General features: G+C 48.7%; 1 protein-coding gene across 2 annotated transcripts in view; it reads left to right on the plus strand.

Moving 5' to 3' along the window:
* The window catches only part of btbd11b (BTB (POZ) domain containing 11b), a 195,553-nt gene that overhangs the window by 25,703 nt on the left and 145,252 nt on the right, over positions 1–24,598 (plus strand). The gene's annotated exons all lie outside the window — the stretch shown is intronic.

The following is a 24,598-nucleotide window of genomic DNA, read 5'->3' on the forward strand; positions in this document are numbered from 1 at the left end:
CCCATTGTCATTAAGCTCCAAGTACCTTTCAATACACCCCCTCACCCTTAAACATATCCCCTCATCTGCCAATAGTCCCATGTCCATTCTCCAGGGTGGGTGCTGTTCTTTTTCCTCCCCTATCTCCAGGTCCACCCAATGTGGAGCGTGGTCCGAGATAGCTATTGCCGTGTACTCCGTCCCTGTCACCTTCGGGATCAGCGCCCTTCCCAATACAAAAAAGTCTATCCGTGAATATACTTTATGGACATAGGAGAAAAACGAGAACTCCTTACTCCTAGGCCTGCTAAATCTCCAGGGGTCTACTCCTCCCATCTGCTCCATAAAGTCCTTGAGCACCCTAGCTGCAGCCGGCCTCCTCCCGGCCCTGGACCTCGATCTGTCCAGCCCTGGGTCCAGCACCGTATTAAAGTCTCCCCCCATTACCAACTTTCCCGCCTCTAGGTCTGGGATACGTCCCAACATTCGCCTCATAAAATTGGCATCATCCCAGTTCGGGGCATATACGTTCACTAGAACCACCGCCTCCCCTTGCAATCTGCCACTCACCATCACGTATCTACCCCCGCTATCCGCCACTATGGTCTTTGCCTCAAACAGTACCCATTTCCCCACTAATATAGCCACCCCCCTGTTCTTTGCGTCTAACCCCGAATGAAATACCTGCCCCACCCATCCTTTGCGTAGTCTGACCTGGTCTATCAGTTTCAAATGCGTCTCCTGCAACATAACCACATCTGCCTTTAATTTCTTTAGGTGTGCGAGTACCCGTGCCCTTTTAATCGGCCCGTTCAGCCCTCTCACGTTCCACGTGATCAGCCGGGTTGGGGGGCTCTTTACCGCCCCCCCCCCTTGTCGACTAGCCATCCCCTTTTTGAATCCAGCTCCTCACCCGGTTCCCACGTAGCCGTATCTTCCCCGACGGCGCCCTCCCGCCTCGACCACCCCACCCCGTACCAGCTCCCCCTTCTCCCAGCAGCAGCAACCCAGTTAACCCCCCCCCGTCCCGCTAGATCCTCTTCTAGCGTATTTGCACCCCCCATGTTGCTCCCAGAAGTCAACAAACTCTGGCTGACCTCGGCTTCCGCCCGTGACCTCGGCCCCCGCTGTGCGAGGCCCCCTCCTTCCTGCTTCCCTGTTCCCGCCATGATTACCATAGCGCGGGAACAAAGCCCGCGTTTCCCACTTGGCCCCACCCCTAATGGCCGGCACCCACAATTCCTCATCCTTCCCCCCCCCCCCCCCCCTCCTCCCTCCCCCACGACACGGGGAAGAGAGAAAAGTTACTGGGTCGCAAGATTAACAACTTGAGAAATCATCCCTTCCCCCTTTTTCCCCCCCTTCACCCCACGTAATCACACCACCACTTTGTCCCAAACGTTCTTTTTCTGGCCCGCCTATTCCAGCTGCTCCTCCACAATAAATGTCCACGCCTCTTCTGCCGTCTCAAAGTAGTGGTGCTTCCCTTGGTGTGTGACCCACAGTCTTACCGGTTGCAGCATTCCAAATTTGACCTTCCTTTTGTGAAGCACCGCCTTGGCCCGATTAAAGCTTGCCCTCCTTCTCGCCACCTCCGCACTCCAATCTTGATATACGCGGATCACCGCGTTCTCCCACCTACTGTTCCGAGTTTTCTTCGCCCATCTGAGGACCATCTCTCTGTCATTATATCGGAGAAATCTCACCACTATGGCTCGAGGTATTTCTCCAGCCCTCGGTCTTCGCGTCATAACTCGATAAGCTCCCTCCACCTCCAATGGGCCCGTCGGGGCCTCCGATCCCATTAACGAGTGAAGCATCGTGCTCACATATGTCCCAACGTCCGCCCCCTCTGCACCTTCGGGAAGACCAAGAATCCTTAAATTCTTCCTCCTCGCATTATTCTCCAACACCTCCAGCCTTTCCACACACCTTTTGTGTTGTGCCTCGTGCATCTCTGTCTTCACCACCAGGCCCTGTATTTCGTCTTCATTATCAGCGGCCTTTGCCTTCACGACCCGAAGCTCCTGCTCCTGGGTCTTTTGTTCCTCCTTTAGCCCTTCAATCGCCTGTAATATCGGGGCCAACAGCTCCTTCTTCATCTCCCTTTTTAAGTTCTTCCACACAGCGCCGCAGGAACTCTTGTTGGTCAGGGCCCCATACTAGACGGCCACCTTCCGACGCCATCTTGCTTTGTGCTTGCTTTCCTTGCCGCTGCTCTAGAGGGTCCTCCGCAATCCGGCCACCTTCCTCTCCTTTTTCCATCTGTGTCCAGGGGGAATTCCCTTCTGGTTTACCGCACAGTGTTTTTAGCTGTTAAAATTGCTGTTGGGGCTCCTACTAAGAGCCCAAAAGTCCGTTCCACCGGGAGCTGCCGAAACGTGCGACTTAGCTGGTCATCGCCGCACCCGGAAGTCCCCATATTCTTTCTTTACCACCATCTCCACCTGTGCTGCCACTTTTAAGGATCTGTGGATTTCTCCGCATCTCACTCTTAAGTGGTTGATTCTTTCTCCTCAGACTGTGATTCCTAGTTCTAGGCACATTGGCTCGGGAAACAGTCCTGCAGAGTCTACATTATGAAGCCCCTTCCTAATTCTATATACTTCAATGAGATTGCTTGTCATTTTTATAAATTGCAGACAATATAAGCCAATTTTGCAACCTTGCTCCTCCATTGGACTATCCTGTCATCTCTAGTAAACTCCCTCTGAGGCAGGCATATCCTTGGGTAAGGAGATCAAAGATATGCCTGCTGGAGGTTGAGTGTCGGTTATAAATAAATTGCTGTCTGCAGATCAGATTGCAGGCAAGGCCTGGGCTGATGGCTGAAATTACAATTTATTCTCAAAAGCAAATATATACCCCAGATTCAAATATAAGGCAAATATGGGGAATATATTTGCTTTTTTTTAACCTTTCAAGGGATGTGGGCGTTGCTGACAAGACTAGCTTTTGTTGCCCATCCTTGCTTGCTCGGCCATTGCAGAGGGCAGTTAAAAATCAGCCACATTGCTGTGGGTCTGGAGTCACATGTAGGCCAGACGAAGTAAGGACAGCAGATCTCCTTCCCTAAGTTCCCATTAGTGAACCAGATGAATTATTATGACAATCGACAGTTTCATATTTGGCAACTCTAATGCCATGTCAAAGGTGTGTTGGGTACTAGTAAAGTAATCTGCCTCCTGCACCATAATAGTACCATTACTGAGGCCAGCTTTCAATTCCGCTTTTATTAATTGAATTTAAATTCCACCAGTTGTTGTGGTGAGATTTGAACCCGTGATCCACAGCATTTTGTTTAGTTTGATAACATTCCTGTGAAGCGCCTTGCCGTGGTTTACTCTGAGGAAGTCACTTTATAAATGAGCATTTATATATAAAAGATTATATATTAAAGTAGGACTTGTGGCTCGAGAGACTACCTGGGCCTCTGGATTACCAGTCCTGTGACATTACCACTAAACTACCATCTCCACTAGCTTGTTGAAAAAAATGCAAAGTCCCCGTGTCACTGGCTCCACTCAGTTGGATGATGTGGTAGAAAGTTGGTTAACATTTTTTTTTACAGCTGCTATTGTAATATTGGAATCACAGCAGCCAGCTCCACAAACAGCAATGTGATAATTACCAGATAATCTCTTTTTTGATTGAGGGATAAATATTGATCACAATACCAGGGAGAACTCCGCAGCTCCTCTTCAAAATAGTGCTTCATAGGATCTTTTAGAACCACCACAGCAAATAGATGGGGCCTTGTGTTTTAAAAAAAATATTTTTATTCAAATTTTTTACATATTTTCAACCAAACCCCGCCTTACAGAAATAAGAAAAAACAAGGAACACATCTTATAGCTATGTCACGTATTCCCCCAAAAAACAAGTCCCCCATTAAACGATAATAAACACAGTAGGAAACACACAGTCTCTCTCTCCCCCCCCCCCCCCCCCCCCCCCCCCTGGGGTTGTTGCTGCTGCTGCCCACCTCCTAACGCTCTGCTAGAAAGTCTAGGAACGGTTGCCACCGCCTGAAGAACCCTTGCACAGAGCCTCTTAAGGCAAATTTCACCCTCTCCAGTTTAATGAACCCTGCCATGTCGCTGATTCAGGCTTCCACGCTTGCAGGCCTCGCCTCCTTCCACTGTAGCAGAATCCTCTGCCGGGCTACCAGGGACGCAAAGGCCAGAATACCGGCCTCTTTCGCCTCCTGCACTCCCGGCTCATCCGATACCCCAAATAGTGCGAGCCCCCAACTCGCTTAACCTGGGTGTTTACCACCTTAGACACCATCCTCGCAACGCCCCTCCAGAACCCATCCAGCGCTGGGCATACCCAGAACATGTGGCCGTTATTTGCTGGGCTCCCCGAACACTTCACACACCTGTCCTCTACTCCAAAAAACCGACTCAACCTTGCCCCAGTTATGTGCGCCCTGTGCAGAACCTTAAATTGTATCAGACTAAGCCTGGCGCCAGAGGAGGAAGAATTTACCCTACCCAGGGCGTCTGCCCACGTACCCTCATCTATCTACTCCCCCAGCTCCTCCTCCCATTTACCTTTCTGCTCCTCCACCGAGGCCTCCTCTTCCTCCTGCACCTCCTGGTAGATCGCCGAGGCCTTGCCTCCTCCAACCCACACCCCCAAGATCACCCTATCCTGTATCCTACATGCTGGCAGCAGCGGGAACTCCCTCACCTGCCGTCTTACAAACGTCCTTACCTGCATGTACCTGAAGGCATTTCCAGGGGGGAGCCCAAATTTTTCCTCCGGCGCCCCAAGGCTCGCAAACGTCCCATCTATAAACGGGTCCTCCATCCTTCTAATACCTGCCCTGTGCCAGCTCAGGAACCCCCCCCATCCATTCTCCCCGGGACAAACCGATGGTTCTCTCGGATCGGGGACCACACCGAAGCCTCTGCCTCCCCCTGTGGCGTCTCCACTGCCCCCAAATTTTGAGGGTCGCCGCCAACACTGGACTCGTGGTGTACCTTGTCAGCGGGAGTCGCAATGGTGCCGTCACCAGCGCCCTCAGGCTCGTGCCCACACAGGACGCCATCTCCAGCCTCTTCCATGCCTCCCCCTCCATTACCCACCTGCAGATCATCGCCACATTGGCAGCCCAGTAGTACCCACACAGATTAGGCAACACCAGCCCTCCTCTGTCCCTGCTCCGTTCCAGAAACACCCTTCTCACCTTCGGGGTCTTTTTCGCCCATACAAACCCCATGATGCTCTTGCTCACCCGCTTAAAAAAGGCCTTGGGGATCAGGATGGGGTGGCACCAGAATATAAAAAGGAACCTCAGGAGCACCGTCATCTTCACCGACTGTACCCTACCCGCCAGGGAGAGTAGCAGCATATGCCACCTTTTAAACTCCTCCTCCATCTGCGGACCAGCCTCGTCAAGTTGAGCTTGTGTAGGGCCCCCCAGCTCCTGGCCAGCTGGATCCCTAGGTACCGAAAACTCCTTTCCGCCCTCTTCAGTGGAAGCTCGGCTATCCCCCTCCCCTGTCCCCTGGGTGTACCACGAACAGTGACAGGTCGTCGGCATACAGCGATACCCGGTGTCGTGTCCCCCCCCTCCCCCCGGCGACCAGCCCCCTCCAGTTCCTGGACTCCCTCAGAGCCATCGCCAAAGGCGCAATTGCCAACGCAAATAGGGGGCACTCCTGCCTCGTCCCCCAGTACAGTCAAAAGTATTGAGACCTCCTCCGATTTGTGGCCACAGTCGCTACTGGGGCTTCGTACAGTAACCTAACCCAACTAACGAACCCCTCCCCGAACCCGAACCTCCTCCACACCTCCCACAGGTACCCACACTCCACCCTATCGAAAGTCTTCTCCGCATCCATAGCCGCCACTATCTCCACGTCCCCCTCCACTGCAGGCATTATGACTACATTTAGGAGCCTCCGCACATTGGTGTTTAGCTGCCTTCCCTTCACGAAACCCGTCTGGTCCTCCTGGATCACCCCCGGGACACAGTCCTCAATTCTGGTAGCCAACAACTTCGCATCCACGTTGAGGAGCGAGATTGGCCTATACGACCCACACTGTAAAGGGCCCTTGTCCCGCTTCAAGATCAGCGAGATCAGCGCCCTGGACATCGTCGGGGGTAGGACCCCCCCTCCCTCGCCTCATTGGAAGTCCTCACTAATAGAGGGCCCAACAGGTCCTGTTCAATTCCACCGGGAACCCATCTGGCCCCGGTGCCTTCCCCGCCTGCATACTCCCCAGCCCCTTAACCAGCTCCTCCAGCCCTACCGGTGCCCCAAGCCCCGCCATCTGCCCCTTCTCTACCCTCGGGAACCTCAGCCGGTCCAGAAAACGACACATCCACCCGCCGTTCCCCCCCCCCCCCCCCCCCCCCCCCCTCCGTCGGGGCTCAGACCTATACAGCCCCTCATAGAAGTCTCTAAATACCCCATTTATTCCCACCGCACTCCGCACAGTGTTCCCCCCTTTATCCCTAACTCCCCCAATCTCGCTCGCTGCCTTCCGCTTCCGAAGCTGGTGTGCCAGCATCCGGCTAACCTTCTCCCCGTATTTATACACCGCCCCTTGCGCCTTCCTCCACTGCACCTCCGCCTTCTTGGTAGTCAACAGGTCGAACTCGGCCTGGAGGCTTCGTCGCTCCTTGAGTAGTCCCTTCTCGGGGACCTCTGCATACCTCCTATCCACCCTTAAAACCTCGCCCCACCAATCTCTCCCTCTCTCTCCTCTCCTTCCCCTTTTTGTGGGCCCCAGTGGAGATGAGCTCTCCCCTAATCACCGTCTTCAACGCCTCCCAGACCACCCCCACCTGCACCTCCCCATTATCGTTAACTTCTAGGTATCTATCAATGCACCCCCGGATCCGCCCGCTCACCACCTTATCCGCCAGCAAACCCAACTCCAGGCTCCACAGCGGGCGCTGGTCCCTCTCCTCCCCTAGCTCGAGCTCCAGCCAGTGTGGGGCATGGTCTGAGATGGCTATGGCCGAATACTCCGTGTCCTCCACCCTCTGGATCAGCGCCCTGCTCAAGTCGATGAAATCAACCCGGGAGTAGGCTTTATGGTCGTGGGAAAAGAAAGAGAATTCCCTGGCCCCCGGCCTTTCAAACCTCCATGGGTCCACTCCTCCCATCTGGTCCATAAACCCCCTCAACACCTTGGCCGCCGCCGGCATCTTACCCGTCCTGGACCGAGAGCGGTCCAATGCTGGATCCAATACCGTATTAAAGTTGTTCACACCCCCATTATCAAGTTCCCTGCCTCCAGGTCCGGAATCCAGCCCAACATGCGCAGCATAAATCCAGCATCGTCCCAATTCTGGGCATACACATTCGCCAAGACCACCCGCACCCCCTGCACCTTACCACTCACCATCACGTACCTACTTCCATTATCTGCCACGATGCTCAGTGCCTCAAACGACACCCGCTTCCCCACCAAAATTGCCACCCCTCGATTCTTTGCGTCCAACCCCGAATGGAAAACCTGCCCTACCCACCCCTTTCTCAGCCTAACCTGATCTGCCACCCTCAAATGCGTCTCCTGGAGCATGACCACATCTGCCTTCAGTCGCTTCAGGTGCGCGAACACACGGGCCCTCTTGACCGGCCTGTTCAGGCCTCTCACATTCCAAGTTATCAGCCGGATCAGGGGGCTGCCCACACCCCTCCTGGTGATTAGCCATTTCTCTTTCTAGGCCTGCCACGTGCCCGCACCTCCCGCACTCTCCGTTCCCCCCAGCGGCAGACCCCGCCCCGACTCTCTCTTCAGGCTCCAGCTCCCTTTTGGCCAATGCAGGAGCAACCCAGTTCTTCCCCCCCCCCCCCCCCCCCCTCCCAGCTAGGTCCCCCCCTAGCTGCGTTGCTCCCCCCATAGCACTCCCGAAAGTCAGCTGACTCCTGCTGACCCCGGCCGCTCCCGCCACTCCGTCGACCCCCCCCCCCCCCCACACTGTGACATTCTCTCTCTTTTTCTCCCCCCCCTTCCTGTCCATCAGCGGGCGCTCCTCTCCAGCACCACCCCTCCCCCCCCCCCCCGACCCCGCCCCCTTCCCAAGCGTGGGAAAAAGCCCACGCTTTCCACCAAGCCGTCCCCGCCCCCTCTGGTGCAGCTCCCTTTAGCGGCCTGTTCCTAGCTCCCCCACCTCGGCCCCCCCCCCCCCCATGGGGCCCCCTCTTCCAACGACCGACACCCCACACTCTCACCAAACCATCACTACAAACCATTTCACACTACCCCACCCAGCACCCAAAAAAAACCAGTGCCAAACAGAACAGAACATCCCCCCCCCCCCCCCCCCCCCCCAAAACACAACAATCACATCAATCCCCTCCCAACATCCCCTCGCAACTGACCCTCAATCCGAGTCCAACTTTTCGGCCTGGATAAAGGTCCATGCCTCCTCCGGCATCTCGAAGTAGTGGTGGCGGTCCTTGAAAGTGACCCACAGTCGCGCCGGCTGCAACATTCCAAATTTCACCCCCTTCCGAATCAGAGCCGCCTGAGCCTGATTGTACCCGGCCCTCTTCTTGGCCACCTCTGCACTCCAGTCCTGGTATATCCGGACCTCTGCATTCTCCCACCTGCTGCTCAGCTCCTCCTTTGCCCACCTTAGGACACACTCCCTGTTCACGAAGAGGTGGAATCGCACTAGCACCACCCGCGACAGCTCATTGGGCTTGGTCCTCCTCGCCAGGACTCGGTGGGCCCTCTCCAGCTCCAGGGGCCTCGAGAAGGAGCATCGTGACCACGTATGCTCCAACATCTGACACCTCCACTCCCTCCAGGAGACCCAGAATCTGCAGGTTCTTCCTCCTCGACCGATCCTCCATGTCCTCTAACTTTTCCTGCCATTTTTTATGCACCGCCAGGCCCAGGATCTAGTCCTCGTTCTCCGAGGCCTTTTGCTGCACCTCCTGGATCGCCGCCCCTTGGGCCTTCTGGGTCTCGAGCAGCTCGTCTATCGAAGCCTTCATTGGCTCCAACAGCTCTGCCTTCAATTCCGTGAAGCAGCGCTGGAGAAACTCCTGCTGTTCCTGCGCCCACGCTGCCTGGTCGCCACCCACCGCCATCTTGGTTTTCCTCCCTCGCACTTTTAGCTGCTCCAAAACTACTTTCTTCACCGCTCCACTCCTGGTCCAATCCATACAGTGCTGGGAAAATGTTACTGTCACCTTCCCACACTGGGAACCGTCGAACAAATGCCGCTGGAGGCCCTAAAAAGAGCCCAAAAGTCAATTTCTGGCGGGAGCTGCTGAATGTGCGACTTGGCTCCGCATAGCCGTAACCGGAAGTCCGATGGGGCCTTGTGTTTAATGTCTCAGCTAAAAGATGGCACCTCTGGCAATGTGTCACTCCATTGGTACTGTACTGGGATGTCAGTCTTGATTATATATTAAAGTAGGACTTGTGGCTCAGGGAGAATGTGTCATCCACTGAGCCACTGCTTAGTCAAGTGATGAACAGCAATTCTCATTTATAAAGTGACTTCCTCCGAGTAAACCACGGCAAGGCGCTTCACAGGAGTGTTATCAAACAAAGTAAAATCTGACATCGAGCCACATGAGATATTGGTTCAGGTGACCAAAAGCTCGGTCAAAGAGGTAAGGAGTATCTTTCAAGTAGAGAGATAGGTAGGTGTAGGGAGGAAATTCTGGGTCTTGAGTCCCAGGTAGCTGAAGCCAGTGCCACATCTGATGGAAGGCCAGAATTAGAAGAGTGTGGAGATCTTGGGTGGCTGAGGGGCTGGAGGAGATTGCAAAAATTGGGAGGGGCAAAGGGTTTGAAAGCAAAACCTTAAAAAGAGGCACTCCATAACTGCAAGCCAAAGTTGGTAAGCATGCAGAGGTGTGATGGCTGAACAGAACTTGTGAGCTAGGACATGACCAGCAGAGTTTTGGATGGACATGTATTTTCTGAGGATGGGAAATGTAAGGCCAGCCAGGAGTGCATTGAATGGATATGCTGAGACAGGCGGAGGTGGGTTGTGTTATCGAAACAGAAATATTTGGTCTTGATGTTGGTGCAGATACATGATGACAAGCCCACCTCTGGGTAGAATATGACACCAGGGTTGCAAATATTCTCCAATGATGGTGTCCGGGGGAGGGAGTTGGTGGCCAGGGAGTGATGGGGACTGAAGACCATGGGTGAAATTCTCCCCCCCCCCCCCCCCCCCCCCCCCCCCCCCTCCTTTCCCGGTAGCGTGCTTTCTGACAGTGGAGGCAGCTAGCCATTGGCTGCTGGTGGGATCAACTGGTCCCACCGATGTTGATGGCACTCTACATGGCTCGCCTGTCCCGCCACGAGAAGGTCGCCTTCGGATGGACTGGAAGATCCCCTACTATGGCTTTGGTGTTCCCAATAATCTATAATCTTTATTTAGTTGGACAAAATTTCTGATTGTCCAGCCGGCCAAGCAGTGTGACTGTTTAGAGACAGTGGATGTATGAGAAAAGGTGATGGTGAGGTACAGCTAGGTGCCAATGGTATACATGGTGGAAGCTAATGCTGTGTTTGGATCATGTTGCTCGGGGATAACATGTGGAGAAGAAAGAGGAGAGGGGAAATATAAATCCTTGGGAGAACCAGCGGTTAATGGTGTGCGCGAGGGGGCGGAGAAGCTATTGTAGGTGATACTCTGGCTATAATTAGATAGATAAGAATAGAACCACGACAGAAGCAAAAATCCATTATACAGGAACAGTGGGTAAATAGCAAATTGGAAGCGGTGTTTCCTTTGCAGAACTGATTCCGAGAATCAATTCGTGCTTAAAAAAATATTTTAAAATTGGAAATCCCCAGCGCATTGACATCGAAAGTTGGCTGAAACTGGAAAATTCCCAGTTCAGACCAAAGTTCAGAGCGAGTTGACATCATGAAAATTTGAAATCTGTTTTAGTTTGCCTCGTATCTGTTTGTGATTAGACTAGTCAGATCATCTCTTATTTAGACACGTCTTGGGTTGGCTTTTAAAGGCAAAGGGCATGAATTGTGGGAAAGACTGGAATATTCTTGGCTTCTCACCCTTGAGGTGACAGAGGTGTTTACAGTCAAACGCTTCCTCCAGTCTCGCATGCTTTAAAACCCTGTGCCCTCCAACTCTCTTTGCCTCACCACTGGTGGCCTTGCATCCAGTCTGAGCCCTGGAATTCTCTGGAAATCACATCTCCTCTCATGCCTGAACGGACACCTCTCAGTCGAGGCATAATGAGTTGGCGTTGTTTTATTTCAAAGATCCTCCAGAATCTCTTTGCCAAAGAGCAACAAATGAATCCAAGAGACTTTGCTAATTTTGAACGAGGAGCCGTCAAGTTGTCAGGAACCGATATGCAAGCATCCTGCATTTTACCCAGCTCCTTAAATTCCTCTCCACTTTTTTTGTTGGCCACCCCTCCCAACGTCACCTTTGCCTCAGCATCCCATTTTGTCGGATTACATTTCTGGGGAGTTGTTTCCACTTTATAAGTGCTATGTGAAAGCAAACTGTTGTGCTGTTGTATTTCAGTTTGAACAATTGGAGTCTGATGAGGGGGAACCCCCCATCCAAGAAGAATAAAAGCTTGCATTTCAATAGTGCCTTTCACAAACCTTAAACTGTCATGAGGCCTGTGAAATCCATTTTGAAGTGTAGTCAAAGTTGTAATGCAGAACACATGGCAGGCAAACTGTGCATAGAAGGCTGTCCCTGACAGCCATGATGTAAATGGCCAGGTTAACTGTTGTTGAAGGATAAATATTGGCTCCAGGACACTGGGGAGAACTCCCCTGCTGCTCTCCGAATAAGTGTCATGGAATCTGGAGTCGGATGGCAGAGCGGTCCTCGATTTTAATGTCTCGAAAGGTTTGAGACTAATGAAGGGTTAATTTGGGCCTGATTATGAATGTTCCTCACATGTGGGAAGCACACCGGGAGCATCCTGGAACCATCCAAGAAACACTTCTGTGATGGGACATATTATGTCTTCCTGCATGAGTTGAGTTGAGACGAGCCATGAGCATCCTCCCAAGTTGTGTGTGACAGTGAGCAAACTACAGTGCTGTCCTTAGTTAATGTAAAGATCTAAACACAATCTGCTCTAATGCTTTCCCTATCTTATTGGAATGTTTTCAGGGGCAGGAGGAGAGACAAAGTGAAGTTTTTGATCCCTGTGGAGTACTGAAACTAGTCTGTTATTCGTATCTGGGTCAGGAAAATCTCTTTTCCTCCCTCTCTCTCTAATGCTTGAATTCTATTGGGAGTTGGAGATTTCAGTCAAAACTCTACATTTTCTTTGAAGGATTTTTTTGTTTTCAGCCCTAGCTCAGTGCCGCAAGGTTCAGGGTTCAAGTTCCACTACAGGACTTGGCCACCTAAATCAAAGCTGACGCTGAGGGAGTGCTGCATTGTTGGCAATATCGTCTTTTGGATGAGACGCCAAAGCAGGGCTCTGTCTGCCCCCTCAATGAGGTTTAATAAAAATCCCATGGCACTCTGTTGAAGGAGAACCAGGGTGTCCTGCCAATATTAATAATCTTTATTGTCACAAGTAGGCTTACATTAACACTGCAGTGAAGTTACTGTGAAAAGCCCCTAGTCGCCACATTCCGGCACCGGGACTTGTGGGAGGAAACCGGAGCACCACGGAGCAAACCCACGCAGACACTGGAAGAACCTGCAGACTCCGCACAGTGACCCAAGTGGGGAATCGAACCTGGGACCCTGGCGCTGTGAAGCCAATAGTGCTAACCACTGTGCTACCATGCCACCCGTTTATCCCTCCATCAACAGCGCGCACAAGGCTGAGTTAGTTGGGGATTTCTGATTAGCCAGGGAGTCAAAGGGGGGGGGGGGGGCACAGGAAAGTGTTGTTGAGGCCACGATGACCTTATCATGGTGGAGCAGGCGCGAGGGGCTGAATGGCTGACTCCTAATTCTTGTCTTCTAAAAAAATTTATCTGGTCATGATCAATTGCTATTTGTGGGAGCTTGCTGTGCACAAAGTAGCTGCAACATTTCCTATATTGATTGTAAAGCACTTTGAGATGTCCAGTGGCCATGAAAGGTGCTATATAAGTGCAATTTATTTTCTGATCCCATTTGTGAGCAACGGTTTAAAAATGATATTGGAAGGAGAACCCCTTCGCGGGTGGAATCCCATGTTGATGCATGTGAGGGGATACATTTTGCTAAAAAAGTGAAAAGTAAATTACTGTTAATGGAAATGGGAGCAGAGGGATTGGGGCGGGGGTGGTGGTCAAGTTTGCAGGATATTGAAGGCAGCATCTTTGGGGCATTGAGACCTTTTTAAAAAAATAAAATAATTAAATTTTAGGTTTATAAAACACCAGATAATAAAGGGTCATATGTGATTGATAATTGTATTTGCTAACACTCCTGTGAACTACCTTGTAACATTTTTACTTGTTTCATTGTATCGTAACGAATCCACATTGTGATCTATAACTATTCTTGCATTACAGCCGTGACTTTACTCCAAAAGTACTTTATTGGCAGCAAAGCACTTTGAGGTGGCACATTTTTTTTTTCAAATAATGTTCAGTCAGTCCTGTGAAGTGTTGGGGCTGCATACTACAGGAAAGGCATTGATTTCTGTGTCCTGCATGTGTCAAAAGAGCACAAGTTCGCTCCCTTTGACTTCCATCATTCGCACTGCTTCACCAGTCGACTCTGAGATTGGTGCTCTACCCCCACTTTCTCGCAACAAGTGCCAAGAAATTGCTGGATTTGCACCATTAATACAAATGAATCCTGCCGCAGCCATTTAAGGGCTGTCACTGCACATCACAATTAATGATATGATTGGTCAACCTTGGGGGGCCCAGAAAGGGAACAATTGAAATTTGGGCTCTTATTCCCACAGGTAGCAAATTGGTCTGGAAATACAAATTGAACTTTCTTACTGTCTTTTTCTCTCTGTCTCGTCTCTCTCTCGCACGCTTTTTGCTCCTGTCTCATTTCTGATTTGACTCTAACTTGCCCAATTTTCTCTTCCATTATTCTTCTTTTCTTCCCTATCCTTAAATATTATTCGACCTGACGTTCAGGAGGTCCCAGATGCCCTGTTGCCTCCACCGTGCCTTTATCAGCTCACACCCATCCCAAGTTACAACACAAAAGTAATGCAACCGGAAAGATGAGATGGACAGAGTTTAAATCTCCGCACTCACCAATAGATTCCCCCAAATCAGGAATTTCTGGGCCATTTGTTGCAATAGAGCTGAATTTCCTCGGCCTTGGTCGCAGCCCAGGCTTCTTGGCTGTCTGATTTTTCTCTAATTGCAATATGATCAGCCATGGTCGTAATAAATGGCGGAGAAGGCTCGAAGGGCCAAAAGGCATCTTCCGGCTCCTATCTTCTAATGTATCTATGTATGAATCAGTTGTTAGAGAGCCAACACCCAAGGTCACTTCCCAGAAGCAGGGCAGTCCTGAACATGTCTGGGCAAATACATCCAGCCATTGAACTATTGTTGAGACCAGGTGTTTGTAGTCACCTGATAAACACCTGGCACTTTTTTTTTTAAGGGTGCAGTTATGTACAGAGCACAAAGGCTATGACCTGAAATTTTGTGCTGATCTATTTGTGACTGTGTAAAATACCTCCTGAAGTTTGCAGGAAACAGAAATATCTCATCCGTGCACACCAAGGGGGCTTGATTTGCTAGGGTTATAAATACTCTCTCCAAAACTTGAATCATTGCTTTGGGAACATTAAAGCCACATGTCCCTCATAGAGTTGTAGCAGATTCATTGTATTACACAACAGCCAACACTTGCTTTGCACGGAACTGAAGGTTTACAGAATTATTCATTGTAGCACAGTAAAATTGAAAGCTCTCCCAATGTTTGGCAACAAAAGTAGAACGCTGACTTTCAGTCAGATAGGCTGCGTGCAGTCTCTGAAACGTCAAATGCCCAAAACTTTTTTGGCAGGAACTGTGTGCTAAAGGCTTTTATGCTGCATTGAATTCAGACACCCGCCATCCTCCACTACTGTACTGTTAACATGCTTTATTGAAAATAAAAATTGTACAATTCCTGTTCCAGGAGAAACTAGGAAAATTACCAATGTACACCACGTCAATTCCACGGAATTGAACAGGCTTGCGCTCAGTGTATTAATGACGCAACATTTATTGTAATTTTTGCTGAACGCATTGGTTTTGATGGTTAATTAATCCAATACTTGTTGAATGTGGGTGTTTCTGATGAATTAAATGGAGTGATTACTTTTTTTTTTTTTGCATAGTGTCAAATTCCTGAGTGATGCCTGTGCAGGGAGTTGAGGTGCAACTCCCTGAAGTTAATCTGCTACAGCCTGATCTATGCAGCAAATGTTAAATCTTTGGTTTGCTCTTTATTTTACATTTGGAACGTTTATGGTGTTTTTTCTTCATCTTGTGTTGAAAAAATTTGATGCATGTTCATGATTTATGGTGGTAATGCAGAATAATTGTGAATTCAGCAAACAACTTGTATTTATAAAGCACCTTTAGTGTAATAAACACTTCCTAGGTGCTTCAAAGCAAAAGGTGTTATGAAGCAAAGTTAGACGCCTAATCACATGAGGTAATATTAAGGCCGATGCCTAAAAGCTTCGGCAAAGAGGTATTATTTCAGGGGGATCTTCGAGGATGGAAGAAAGATGGACAGTCACTGATGTTTGAGGGAGTTCCAGAGCATGAGCCTAGGTAGCTGAAAGCCCACGATACCCCCCCCCCCCCCCCCAACCACCACCAAACAATCGTAGTGAGGCTGCCATTGAAGTGGATGGTGTGATCAGCTATATCAAAGGCTGCAAACATGACGAGAAGGATGAGAAGGAAAGTTTACATTTGTCTCATCCAAATGGGATATAATTTCTAACTCTTTGGTAAGAGCCATTTTAGTGTTGCGGCAGGGATAGACACATGATGGGAGGGATTCGGACATGAATTCTGAAAAGCTGGACATGGATTTGGACAACACATTCTCAATTTACTCAGCTCTTGACGTCCTCATCATTGGTCTCTTGGTCTGCAAGATCCCTCGAGTCGTCTCTGATGGTAAACAGTTGGGTAAATGGAAGAAGAATTGTGGGGTGTATTGTTATAAACCGCTAAGGACTAGAATGAAGTATAAAATTGTCAATGGGATGTCAGTGTCATGGTAGGGCCCTCATTTGTTTTCCATCCCTAAATGCCCTTGAACTGAGTGGCCATTTCAGGGGGCAGTTAAGAGTCAACCATATTGCTGTGGGTCTGGAATCATGTAGGTAAGAATGGAAGATTTCCTTTCATTAAGGAAGGCAGCTGGGTTTCTACAGCAATTGATGATAGTTGTCATTGTCACCTTTACTGACACTACTTTTATATTCCAGATGTATTAATTAAATTTAAAAATTCCAACAGCTGGTTCGTGATACGGTGCAACACCAACAGCGCAGGTTCAATTCCTGTACCAGCTGAGGTTCACCTGTATGCCTTACGAACATCTCCTGCATATATCTGCTGGTGGCCGGATGTGTTCTCCACTTATATGGGAGCCCCATGTCACATGACCATGGTCTTGACCGCATGGTGTGTCTGCACCACCAACTGCTGGTTGGAGATTGCACACCATCCATCTCTGATATTGATTACAGACATAACCCCACACTAGGGTTCTCGGGGACTATGGAAACTTTCATTATGTATCTAGATTTTTGTTTTGGGATTGTCCTGGCTCTGCACACTTTGTAAAGTGAGTGATTTTAATGCGGCAAGTATTGGAGAGACAACCCTTGCCAGGATATTGTCTTTTCTTTGAAGCAGATTTTCCATAAAGTGGATCACTCTGCTCTGACGTTTATGGCTTTCATATTCTGACCAGGCCTAGTGTAACCTTTTTTTGTTTTGTTATTTAGTGTACCCAATTCTTTTTGTCCAATTAAGGGGCAATTTAGTGTGGCCAATCCACCTGCTGTACACATCTTTGAGTTGTAGGGGTGAGACACACGCAGACAGACCCAGGGCCTGGATCGAACCTGGGTCCTTGGTGCCGTGAGGCAGCAGTGCTAACCACTGCGCTACTGTGCCGCCCAAGGCCTGATGTAACCTGGGACTGACGGTGACACTTTCTAAAGACAGGTTCTGTGTAAATGCAGGCTCTTTCATGTCCTCAGGCCGGCTTGAAGAGCGCACCGCAAGATCCCACAAATAACACTAGATAAGTGACCAATTGGATGAGTGATGGAAGTTGGTCCAAACACCGGAAGAAATCCTGCTCCGACTGGAAGGATCACTTGTTTCCACTTGACAGGGGCTTTGTTATAACGTCTTGTCTGAAACAAGGCAGCTTCCAACAGTGCAGCACTCCCTCAAAATAGCACTGCTTTGGTCCTCGAGGCTTAAAGTGGGGACTTGAACTTCAATCCTGAGACAGGAACCCCACTGCTTCACTTACATTTTAATGCAGATAAAACAGGTGGTTTCTCTCCTTTTGAGCCAGAACCCGCAGATGTTCTCCAGAAAATTCTGGAAAGACCCAGCAGGTGAGGCAACCTCGATGAAGCGAGAAACCAAATTAATGCGTCTGGAAAACAGCGCGGGAGGAGAGAGCCGGGAGATTTTAAAAGCGCGGGAGGAGAGAGCCGGGACAGCGAAAACAGCGCGGGAGGAGAGAGCCGGGAGATTTAAAAAGCGCGGGAGGAGAGAGCCGGGACAGTGCTGGGAGAGGTGAGTGCACAAAAAGTGTGGCAGGAGTGCCTTTAGACACGGAGTGCTGATTGGAACAGAGTGCATCTGAGTTTAGGTGAGTGACTGAGTTTGGGTGAGTGGCGAGAGAGGGCTGTGTTTTTGTTGGTGTTTTTGTTGGTGTTCGGGTTTATCCTTGACGTTCTATTAAAAAAAAAAAAAAAAAAATTATTTAAATTAATAAACTAGTTGAATATGGCTGGACAGGTGATGTGCTGTTGCTGTATGATGATGGAACTGGTGGATCCCATTGAGACCGTCAGTGACCACATCTGCAGTAAGTGTTGGCTGCTCGAGGACCTTCGGCTCAGAATTGATGTGCTGGAGACCGAGCTGCACACACTGCGGCACATCAGGGAGGGGGAAAATTACCTGGACGTTTTGTTTCAGGAGGCAGTCACACCCGGTAGAAAAAGTACTGTTAATTCGGACAGTGGCCAGGGACAGAGTGGTGTGACTGCAAGGGAGGCAGGTAGGGGGATCCTGAGTTGAGGAGCCTCAGCCCTTTACCTTCTCCAACAGGTATGAGGTACTTGCTCCCTGTGTGGATGAGGAAGAGGGCTGTAGAGAGGATGCATTGACTGACCACTGCACCGTGGTACAGGAAGCCATTCAAGAGGGGGGAGCAAAAAGACAAGTGGTAGTTGTAGGGGAATCTATAATTAGGGGGATTGATGGCATCCTTTGTAAGCCAGATCGAGAGTCCCACATGGTATGTTGCCTGCCCGGTGCCAGGGTGAGGGACATCTCTGATCGGCTTGAAAAGATTTTGGAGAGGGAGGGGGAGGATCCAGTTGTTGTGGTCCACGTTGGGACTAACAACATGGGTAAGACTAGGAAAGAGGACCTGTTTGGGGATTATCAAACACTAGGGACTAAATTAAAGAACAGGTCCTCCAGGGTTATAATCTCTGGATTACTACCCGAGCCACGTGCCAATTGGCGTAGGGTTGAGAAAATTAGGGAAGTTAACACGTGGCTAAAGGAGTGGTGCGGGAAAGAGGGCTTCCATTTCATGGGGCATTGGCATCAGTACTGGGGCAGGAGGGACCTGTACCGTTGGGACGGTCTTCACCTGAACCATTCTGGGACCAGTGTTCTAGCGAATAGGATAAATAGGTTGGTCACAAGGATTTTAAACTAGCAAGTTGGGGGGAAGGAAAGTGTAAAGCTATGGACAGTATAATGGTTAATGAAGATCAAGGCAGCAGGTTATGTGACAGGTTATTATGTAGACATATGGGTTCAAAGACAAGGAAAATTAGGAGAAAGGGTAAGAGGAAAAATAAATTGCGAAAAGTTACTGATCAAGGTGTTAGGATTCATAACAAAGACATAAAAAACAGCATAAGTGTACTTTACCTGAATGCTTGTAGTATACAAAATAAGGTAAATGAGTTGATGGCGCAAATCATCGTGAATGACTATGATTTAGTGGCCATTACTGAATCATGGTTAAAAGATGGTCACGGCTGGGAGTTAAATATCCAAGAGTATCAGACTATACGAAAGGATAGAATGGACGGTAAGGGCGGTGGTGTAGCTTTGTTGTTTAAGGATGGCATCCAGGCAATAGTAAGGGATGATATTGGTGCTATGGAGGACAAGGTTGAATCAATTTGGGTGGAAATCAGGATTAGTAAGGTGAAAAGGTCACTGATCGGAGTAGTCTATAGGCCACCAAATAGTAACAGGATGGTAGGGCAGGCAATAAGCAAAGAAATAACGGATGCATGTAGAAATGGTACAGCGGCTATCATGGGAGATTTTAATCTGCATATCGATTAGTTTAACCAGGTTGGTAAAGGCAGCCTTGAGGAGGAGTTTATAGAATGTGCTCGGGATAATTTGCTGGAACAGTATGTAATGGAACCTACAAGGGAACAAGCGGTCCTAGATCTGGTCCTGTGTAATGAGGCAGGATTGATTAATGATCTCATAGTTTGGGATCCTCTTGGAAGGAGCGACCACAATATGGTGGAATTTAAAATACAGTTGGAGGATGACAAGGTAAAATCAAACACTCGTGTTTTGTGCTTAAACAAAGGCGATTACAATGGGATGAGAGAAGAACTAGCTAAGGTAGACTGGGAGCAAAGACTTCATGGTGAAGCAGTTGAGGAACAGTGGAGAACCTTCCGAGCGATCTTTCACAGTGTTCAGGAAAGGTTCATACCGACAAAAAAGAAAGACGGTAGAAAGGGGAAATATCGACCGTGGATATCTAAGGAGGTGAGGGAGAGTATCAAATTGAAGGAAAAAACATACAAAGTGGCAAAAATTAGTGGAAGACTAGAGGACTGGGAAGTCTTTAGGGGACAACAGAAAGCTACTAAAAAAGCTATAAAGCAGATAAGGTAGACTATGAAAGTAAACTGGCTCAGAACATAAAAGCAGATAGTAAAAGCTTCTACAAATATATAAGACAAAAAAGAGTGGCTAAGGTAAATATTGGTCCTTTGGATGATGAGTAGGGAGATTTAATAATAGGAGACGGGGAAATGGCTGAGGAGCTGAACAGGTTTTTTGGGTCAGTCTTCACAGCGGAGGACACAAATAACATGCCAGTGACTGATGGAAATAAAGATATGATAGGTGAGGACCTGGAGATGATTGTAATCACTAAGGAGGCAGTATTGGGCAAACTAATGGGGCTAAAGGTAGACAAGTCTCCTGGCCCTGATGGGATGCATCCCAGAGTGTTAAAAGAGATGGCTAGGGAAATTGTAAACGCACTAGTGATAATTTATCAAAATTCACTAGACTCTGGGGTGGTCCCAGAGGATTGGAAAGTAGCAAACGTGACACCACTGTTTAAAAAAGGAGGTTGGCAGAAAGCGGGTAATTATAGGCCGGTAAGCTTAACTTCGGTTGCAGGGAAAATGCTGGAATCTATCATTAAGGAGGAAATAGCGGGGCACCTGGAGGGAAATTGTCCCATTGGGCAGACGCAGCATGGGTTCACAAAGGGTAGGTCGTGTCTGACTAATTTGGTAGAATTGTTTGAGGACGTTACCAGTGCAGTAGATGATGGGGAGCCAATGGATGTGGTATATCTGGATTTCCAGAAAGCTTTTGACAAGGTGCCACACAAAAGGTTGCTGCATAAACTAAAGATGCGTGGCATTGAGGGTAAAGTGGTAGCATGGGTAGAGGATTGGTTAACTAACAGAAAGCAGAGAGTGGGGATAAATGGGTGTTTCTCTGGTTGGCAACCTGTAACTAGTGGGGTCCCTCAAGGATCAGTGTTGGGCCCGCAGTTGTTCACAATTTACATAGACGATTTGGAGTTGGGGACCAAGTGCAATGTGTCAAAGTTTGCAGACGACATTAAGATGAGTGGTAAAGCAAAAAGTGCAGAGCATACCGGAAGTCTGCAGAAGGATTTGGATAGGTTAGGTGAATGGGCTAGGGTCTGGCAGATGGAATTCAATGTTGCCAAGTGTGAGGCTATCCATTTTGGGAGGAATAACAGCAGAATGTATTATTATTTAAACGGTAAGATGTTAAAACATGCTGCTGTGCAGAGGGACCTGGGTGTGCTGGTGCACGAGTCGCAAAAAGTTGGTGTGCAGGTGCAAGAGCTGATTAAGAAGGCTAATCGAGTTTTGTCTTTCATTGCTAGAGGGATGGAGTTCAAGACTAGGGAGGTTATGCTGCAATTGTACAGGGTGTTGGTGAGGCCGCATCTGGAGTATTGTGTTCAGTTTTGGTCTCCTTACCTGAGAAAGGATGTACTGGCACTGGAGGGAGTGCAGAGGAGATTCACTATGTTGATCCCAGAGTTGAGGGGATTAGATTATGACGAGAGGTTGAGTAGACTGGGACTGTACCCATTGGAGTTTAGAAGGATGCGGGGGGATCTTATTGAAACATATAAAATTATGAAGGGAATAGATAGGATAGATGCGGGCAGGTTGTTTCCACTGGTCGGGGAAAGTAGAACTAGGGGGCATAGCCTCAAAATAAGGGGAAGTAGATTTAGGAACTTCTTCACCCAAAGGGTTGTGAATCTATGGAATTCATTGCCCAGTGAAGCAGTAGAGGCTCCCTCATTAAATGTTTTTAAGATAAAGATAGATAGTTATTTGAAGAATAAAGGGATTAAGGGTTATGGTGTTCGGGCCGGAAAGTGGAGCTGAGTCCACAAAGGATCAGCCATGATCTCATTGAATGGTGGAGCAGGCTCGAGGGGCCAGATGGCCTACTCCTGCTCCTAGTTCTTATGTTCCTCAGAATGGGGTATCCCCAGTTGACGCTGGCGTAACTATCCTTTCCTTCTTAGTATAAGTGGAGATGATGCAGTGCCCTGGATTATCCTCTGAAACATTCTTTTCTGACCAGCTATTAGCCCATTATGGAGTCTGGTGATTTCTTTGTTCATCGTTGGTCCTGCTGCAAAGTTGATCATTACTGTCTCAAAGTTATGTATTCATAGCATAGTCTTTTTTTTGTCTTGTGTAAACATGATAAGTACTGTAAATAGCTAATCACAAAGTTACATATAGCGATGATAAGTTTCTGTGTTGACTTGAGTGCTCTGGCAGATGGCCAATATTGTTTCCAGGCAGGGCTTTATTTGTTAGTTCCTGTTTTAGGCCAATATATCTTTTCCCCTTTGTCTGCCTGTCCCCAGTGCCACAATTGTATGGAACAATATGTTGGTTCTGAACTGGGCCTGAGATTTGGGTTGAGTTGTGTTGTGTGGTATATATGTAATTCCCCTTAACTGGAGTTCTTGCATATTTTCTTTTGTTTTTTTTGTAAGAGTGGGTATGAAGAATCCATCCTTGGCACGTGCATGGGTGCAGATTGGTCTGTTGCCAAGTAAAGGAGGTTGTGGAGCTCGTTGCTGCCTTTGGTGCTGCTAGTGTTGAGAGAGATGTATGTTGGTGCATGCCCGAACGTCTTGTGTTGATTGTGAGCTGACATGGCACGGGAGAGTGTGCACCATTTTACCATACTTCCATATTTTCATGGCCTCGTGTAGGAGGAACTTCTTCACCCAAAGGGTTGTGAATCTCTGGAATTCCTTGCCCAGTGAAGCAGTAGAGGCTCCTTCATTAAATGTTTATGAGATAAAGATAGATAGTTTTTTGAAGAATAAAGGGATTAAGGGTTATGGTGTTCGGGCCGGAAAGTGGAGCTGAGTCCACAAAGATCAGCCATGATCTCATTAAATGGCGGAGCAGGCTCGAGGGGCCAGATGGCCTACTCCTGTTCCTAGTTCTTATGTTCTTATGGTCGATGAAAACAGATCCATTTCTGACCTGGGCATTGTTTTTAATGGAAAATAAAACCCTATCAAATTCTAAATTTCAACTATTCTTCAGATTTAACAACTTGTGTCAATCTAGCACCTCCAATGTCATCAAATGGAAGTTGTATTCAAAACTCCTTTTTCACCCTTTTTTAAAAATCATAGAATTTACAGTGCAGAAGGAGGCCATTCGGTCCATCAAGTCTGCACCGGCTCTTGGAAAGAGCAACCTACCCAAGGTGAACACCTCCACCCTATCCCAGTAACCCCACCCAACATTAAGGGCAATTTTGGACACTAAGGGCAATTTATCATGGCCAATCCACCTAACCTGCACATCTTTGGCCTGTGGGAGGAAACCGGAGCACCCGGAGGAAACTCACGCACACACGGGGAGGATGTGCAGACTCCACACAGACAGTGACCCAAGCCGGAATCGAACCTGCGACCCTGGAGCTGTGAAGCAATTGTGCTATCCACAATGCTACCGTGCTGCCCTTCTGTCCTTTTGTTGTGCCAACCAGTTAACAGAACAGCGGGAAATGGCATTTGGTATAAAAGTGGAAAATTATTCATTCTATTTTCAGGGTAGAGAATTGTCACCAGTGCTGCTCAACACCTTTCAATGTTGATGCCCGTAAACCGGTGTACAAAACCAGGGGACACAATCTGGCTGTGCCACAGCATGTCTGCTGGAAGGAGGCATTCTGTTTGTACAGGAAGGTCGGGCACGTTTGCTGTGTCCTTGAGAGCTACAATTGTACAAAGTGAGGTGAGTGGTGTCCATGGGGATGATGGATGGCCTGGGATGGTGTCAGGTGATAGTGCTGTTCTGCGGCTGTGTCAGAATGTTGCAGTGTAACCAAACCTCCCCTGGAGAATTCCTTTTTTCTTTTTCCTGGAAAATAATCCTGTGGAACAGCAAAAAAGAAAGTGGGTTGGTAATGGTGCCAACTTTCTGAGAGCCCGTGCAGCAGGCTGCACAAAACAGTCACAAGGACAGAGTCGGCCATGGCCGAGAGTAAAAGATGGTGAGCAGCAGTGGCTTTGCTGTCACTAGAACGGAAGCTGAAAATAACCATTCTGTAATTCTCGCTGAGGACTTGATTCACAGTCCGAGGCGTGTGGGCTTTGCACAGGAGCTACTAAGTCCCCTCAAAACCACCTCTATGACACAGGATTGGCAATGATGCTGACAATTAGATTTTATGTTTAGGTGGTTTATAATGGTTGAAAGATATTTATTGAAAAGTTCCCACTTTTATTCATTAATGGATTTGGGCATGCTGGCTTGGCCAGCATTTATTGTCTATTCCTAATTCATCTTGAGAAGGTGGTGGTGAGCAGCCTTCTTGAATCAATACAGTCCATGGTGGCATGGTAGCACAGTGGTTAGCACTGCTGTGTCACAGCGCCAGGATTCAGGTTCAATTCCAGCCTCGGGTGACTGTGGAGTTTGCACTTTCTCCCCATGTTTGCGTGGGTTTCCTCCAGGGTGCTCCGGTTTCCTCCCACAGTCCAAAAATGTGCAGGTTGGATTGGCCTTGCACAATTGTCCCTTAGTTACCAAAGCTTGGGTGAGGTTACTGGGATGGAGCGGGCGAGTGGGCCGCGGTGGGTACTTTTTTTCAGAACGTTGTTGCAGACTCG

Source organism: Scyliorhinus torazame, chromosome 19, assembly GCF_047496885.1.
Source record: "Scyliorhinus torazame isolate Kashiwa2021f chromosome 19, sScyTor2.1, whole genome shotgun sequence".
Classification (NCBI taxonomy): Eukaryota; Metazoa; Chordata; class Chondrichthyes; order Carcharhiniformes; family Scyliorhinidae; genus Scyliorhinus; species Scyliorhinus torazame.